Below are 6,360 nucleotides of genomic sequence, written 5' to 3'. Positions count from 1 at the left end.
TAAGGAACATTTTTATTTCATTCTAAGTGGTATATTCATGTTGACAAGATTATATTCAAGTTGTGTAGTGCTAAGTGCATGTAGGCCACCATTTTTCTCCTGTTTTCTTACTCAATATATATCAATTCATTCAATATGTGAAGATTCATTAACTCATAAATTTACACATCAAGTAATTTTGTAAGACAGAAGCTGTGACAAAATTTACTAGTTTTGTTTAGCTGTTTCTATGGTGTGTCTATCACAGCATGTTTTACAAATAGATAATGTGTTTGTGTTTCTTGCCCCTGTGATATTTATGCTGGAGTCAATATGAATAATAGAGGCCTCTCTCTTGTTTTAGCAAAGATTTAAGGGTGTCTTGATGATGGATTTATTGAAGAGATAAGACACACCTTGGGTGCATGTGGCACCAACCAATAGGTGTGCAGCCTAGGTAGAGTGAAAAGAGAAAGAAGGAAGTCTCACTTCTGTTTCTCAGTGTAGTACCTGTCTTCTCTATCACTTTTAAATATCTGCCTTGATGCTTCCTCTGCATCCTTTTCAACCTTGCAGTGCATTATTGAGCCTTGCAGCTCAGACTCTTCAGCCTTCCAATGCATATCCGGTTAATCCCTTAGCTACTGTGGGCTGATCATGTCCGCAATCTCCCAAATAAATGTACTGCAAAGGCTAAATTAAAAAAGGCAAATGGAATGATTTCAGGCTCCAGGAGAATAAAGTCCCTCTCACAGAATTCAAGATTCTCTCAGGGCTAAGACCAAAGCCTTCTCTGGATGGCCCATATTTATTTGATTATCAGAAGAAGGGAGAGGAGTACTCAAGAAGTGTGGAACAACTCAAGGACTTCTCCAAGTAAAGTATTATGTTAATACACCCAAGAGTGAAATGCCTGAGGCTACAGTCTTTATCTAGTTGAAGTTGAATCTAGGTGTCCTTGGCTGTGATCTTGTCTTATCCTTTAAGGCTTTTTAGCTTCATCTGTCATTATAGGTCTTAGCAGGGATTAGTGACTCACAAAGGTTCACTTATTATAAGTCCACTGCCCACTTCCAGACAAGGAGCCTAGGCCTTGGACAGACTCACAAATAAACATCAAAAGCTAATTGGTTAATTTAAATCCTGCTCATGGCTGCTGCATAGTGGTCTTCATCAAATGCAGACCCTTTTTCTTCCTGATATGGATTCACAGAGACTTTGCAGTGAGCTCCATGTCTTTCACATTTGACAGAAGCATCTGGCTCTCCAGACTGGTCCTTTCGTATTCCTCTACCCATCACACTGGTGGTGGGCATTATCAGCTTATCTTGTAAATTATGTATTTCTGTAAGTGATAGACTCCCTATGTTGTTTACATCACTGTAGGATAAGACTTGTTAGCTGTAAACTAATCTAGCACCAAACTCAAGGCTTAATATAATCATTTGCTTTAAACATAGCCTAAATAAGCAGATTTTTGGCTATTTAGATAGAACCTGCCTGGTTTACATTCCCTACCAAACTGCCCTCATCATCTACTTGTAGAGAAGGACACAAGCTCATGCTACACTTGTGAGCTGTGTGACTCAGAGATTCGAGACAGTGTTGCTGCCTCACATCACCCTAGATACAAAACCCTATCTGGACTCTGCTTTATCCCTGGAATCTTGTTAACCCTTTTGCTATCAGGATGGTGGCCCTGCCATTGCTTTTTGTAGTGTCATCCTGTGAGAACTTCTGCATGCAAATTAGTGGAGATACAGTCTCAATAAATCTGCTTAGTACTACTTTGACTTTGTGCTTATATTTTCCCCTTGATCAGTCTTTCAAACCCCTTTGACCACGAAGAATACAGCAAGTGCTTTTTATAATTTACTATATAAAGGACAAACTTAAAGCCTTTTTAGTGTAGTATGGAAAGGGATAAGTAAGTAAATAAATAAACACCCACATATAATATATCAGGTGCCAATAGATGATGGGTGCTGAGGGTGGTAGAATTAGCCATGAAGGTTGTAATATTAAATTTCCAGATAAGTATGTTTCTTAACCACAAGGACCATTGAGGAAAGTTTAACCTTAACATCAGTTCAAGGATTATGTCCACTGAGAACCAAGAAGATTCCTAATGATGGTGTGGTATATTAACTAACGATCAACTTGTAACACCCAGATGAATTGAATCATGATGCTGGATGTGGATGGTCAACTTGAAGATTGTTGCCAGCAGCATAAAAAAGAACTGGAGGGGAAGATGATATACTGTGGATTTCCCTGCAGAAGCTTGTTGTGCTGGCTTTCCTGATATGAACTCAGCTGTTATCATTGGAGGGACTCATGTCCTCCCTGTTGCTGAGGATGGCTGCAGTTCTTTTTGGAGAAACTCTGGTCCTTACCTAGGTCTTCAGCTGGTTTTGTGTAGGACATTACTGTGGAATCCAAGCCCTCAGCTGTATTGTTTGTGTCTCTCGTTTGTGAACAGATCTCCTGCATTCTTTTGCATTTGTGTCTTTGGATGAATATTTTTAAATAAGCCTATAAATTACACATCCTGTATTAAATCTTTTGCTTTGTAAACTCTGACCACAGTAGGTGGTATATTATGGTTTGTGTCTAGATGTCCCCCTAAGACCTTATGCAGTCTTAGATGGGACTTTTTCAGAGGTAGCTGAATCTACAGCATGTGATCATGGGATTAAATAGTCCACTGGCCAAGTGTGGTGGTGCACACTTGTAATCCCAGCACTTGGGAGGCTGAGGCAGGAGGATTGTTGTGAGTTTGAGGCCAGCCTGGGCTACAGAGTGAGTTCAAGACCAGTCAGAACTGCATAGCAAGACCTTGTCTCAAAAAGACAAAAAAAAAAAAAAAATAGTCCACTGATTGATGTGGCACTACCCTGGTACCAGTAGCCTAGATAGAGTATGAAAGGGGCAGAATGACAATGTTAGTGTCCCTTGTTGCTTTTGGTATCTTGCAGGTGCTATGAACTGTTCTTATCTATAATGGCCCTCTGCCAAGCCACCTTGCATTGGAGGTAGCCAATTATGAACTGAAACCTCTACACATTGTGAGATAAATAAGCTTTTCCTCATTTAACTTTGGGTATTGGACATTTCATCTCAGCAACAAGAGAAAAAGTAACTAGGACTGAATTTTGTAGTGAGAGTAGCATATTGTTGCTGTGACTATCCATGACCATGTGGTTCAAGAGTCTGTGGGAATGGCTTTTGGGAAGAGTTTGGAAAAGTTTAGAGATGCCAGCTGAAAAAGTAGAACTTGAACATCAGAGGCTATATTGTATGAGAGGTTCTGGTCAGAGCTCAGAGACTGCATGGGTTACTGGACTACAGGCCATGTGTGTTATGCCTTTACATGAATTTTGTTTGCGTTTTTGATCCTGTCCAGAGAATTTTCCTGAGAATAAGGTTAAGGGTGGTGGATTAATCAGTCTTACAGAAGATATTTCAAGGCACTCTAAAGTTGAGGCAGTAGCATGGCTACTATTGGGTCATTTTAGCCAGATTTATGTTGAAAATCAAGAGCAAAGAACCCAGTAGAATTATTTACAATGTTTTGAATTTGGCCAGAAAGGAAGCTCCAGAAAAGCTTTGGACTGCAAAGATAGAGCAGAGAACATCTTGATGGCTGAGAAGGAACAGAAGAATAAAAAAGGTGGCCTGGGGGCATCACAAAAAGCAGTAGGACTCTATGCTTTGTAGCCTCAGATTTGCAAAGCTAAAATACTTTGCTTTGAGAAGAGAGTCCCAGACACCATGATGCAGAATGCCAGTGCCCACGAACTGAGCAACTTTTCTCTCTCATGATTTTGAGCCATGTTGTCTCATTTTAGAACCAGCTGATCAAGCACTAGATCTATGAACAAATAAACTACTTCTGAAATAGGGGGTGTCAGGTATTGTGTGTTAGCAATGGAAACACTGATTAATTCTGTGCTATACTCAGTATTTTCTGATGAATGCATGAGTACATCATGGGTAAATGTGCTGTTAGTGGGTGGAGTATGGTGAGAGAAGACAGATCACCTAGGGTATGACCTAGATTGATGGATTTTTGTCTCTGATTCCTTCTTTTCTCCTCCTCTTTCTCTTCCTCCTTCTTCTTTTGCTTTTTTCTCTCTCTCTTATTGTCTGTCTCTTTCTTCCTGCTTACTGTATCTACAGGCTGCATAGCTTCCTTCTCCTTCATGCTTCTTCCATGCTTTTTTTGCCTGGGAGCTGGCAAACCATGGACTGAACCCAATGAGATCATGTGTCAAAATAAACCTCTATTTTAAATTGCTGGAAATTTTTTCACAGTGATAGAAAAGTGAATATTAAAAAGTGTTCCTGTGCGCTGACAAAGTAGACCAGAGAGAATATCAGAAAGCAGAAAGATATCCTTTGAACGTGTGTAGGAAGAACCAACATAGTGAAAATGGCCATACTTCTGAAATTGTTATACATATTCAATGCAGTCCCAATCAAAATACCATTAGCATACCTCACAGAACTAGAGAAAGAATGGTTGTTATGAAGAAATCAACAAATAACAAATACTGGAGGTCCATGGGAGAAAAGGAGTCCTTCTACATTGTTGGTGGGAATTTAGACTTGTGCAACCACTGTAGAAATCCATGTGAAGGTTCCTCAAAAAACTCAGATGAGAGGTCCCGTTGATCAAGGTATTCCCCCTCTGGGTGTCTTCCAGAAAGTATTAAACACATCATAGCACAGCAATATATGTATACCTATATTTATAGTTGCACAGTTTGTAATAGCTAAACCTTGGAAACATCCCAAAGGCCTATCGACTGAGGAATGGATAAAAATGATGTATTTTTTCAAATACAGTGGAGCACTACTCAGCCATAAGGAAGGATAACTTGAGACATTTCTAGGTAAATGGGTGCACGTTGAGACCATACTCAAGTGAAATAAACTGGACATGCATACGTATAATATTTTCTTCCTGGTGTGAGAAACTGAGAGCAAATAAGGACCAAAATGTACAATAGCTATAAAGTAGGAAGAAATTTTTCAAAAGGAAAGAGGAACTAGAGAGGGGGCATGAGGAAAGGAAAGAAGGGAAAAGAAAAAAACTGATAAAAGAAGGATAAAATGGAAACAAAGCTTTGTAAATAAGGAAGGGAAGAGGGTATGAACAGAGAAGAGGGGATTAGGAATAAAGGAGGAATCAAGATATATCATATATAGGTACAAATTCACTGTGATGAATAAGGTCATTACATGTATCTAAATTATATTAATTAACTCATAAAAAATCATAACTGTGGTGGGGCCATTGTTGTCATTATACCTAGCCATGTGGTTCAGCCTTTGTTGGAGCTGTTTTGTGGGAAGAGTTTGGGAAGTTCGGAAATGTGAGCTAGAGAAGCCTTACAATGCTGCAGGCAGACCTTTGTGGATGCCACTGGTTCGCCCTCTGAATTGCAGAATGTTGATTAGAATGTGGACAGTGAAGAGCTCCCTACTAGTTTCAGCTGAGAATGAGGAATCTGATAACTGGACAAGAAGCCATGCATGTCTTAGTTTGACAAAGAATTTGCCTCCACTCTGTCCCTATACCAAGAGTATGTATGAGGCTGAATTTAAAGGCGCCAAACTAATTAATCTGGCACAGAAAATTTCAAGGCAGCCCCACAGTCACACTGTGGCAGTGTTCATGCTGGCTGCTTTTAGGCACATAAGGTGAAAATCATGTTCATGCTGGCTGCTTTTAGGCACATAAGGTGAAAATCAGGTTAAAACATGGAGCCAAAAAAGGTGAAAATTGTGTTGCTTGGTGTGGGGGAAGGACCGTGATGGCTAATGAACCGATTGCTGATGGTTGGCTTATGATCCCCAGCCCTGCAGAGTGCACGTGGTGCGGGGTGTGAAAGGCTCGCCTGAGGATGATTACCATCAGCTGAGAGGCAGAAATGGAAATGGATAATGAATTACTCCTGTTGGTCTGAGTTATGTTCTGGGTTCTAATAAAAGGTGATTGAGAGGGGTGATCGGGGCTGCTGCAATCCCAGAGGCTGTGGGCCCCCTGATCCCAGACTTTTGCCTCTTCTATTTTTCTTATCTCTTTCACCTTTTCATCCGTGGGCGCCTCATTCTTGGGGCCTGTCACCACAGTTAATACCAACATAGGGCGCTAGGAACAGGGACTCGAGCACGAAAGTACAACTTGAGTGCCAAAGTAAGTCTTCGAGACTAGGGTAAGGAAATTAAGGACTTGAGCACGAAAGGAAGTCTGTGAGACTAGAGTATGAAAATAAGTCTATGAGACTAGGGTATGAAAATAAGTCTTCGAGACTAGGGTATGAAAATAAGTCTTCGAGACTAGGAAAGGGAATTAAGGAAATTAAGTCAGTG

The sequence above is a fragment of the Chinchilla lanigera genome, unplaced genomic scaffold, assembly GCF_000276665.1.
Source record: "Chinchilla lanigera isolate Chin_1 unplaced genomic scaffold, ChiLan1.0 scaffold00016, whole genome shotgun sequence".
Lineage (NCBI taxonomy): Eukaryota > Metazoa > Chordata > Mammalia > Rodentia > Chinchillidae > Chinchilla > Chinchilla lanigera.
This window is presented reverse-complemented; position numbering follows the sequence as displayed.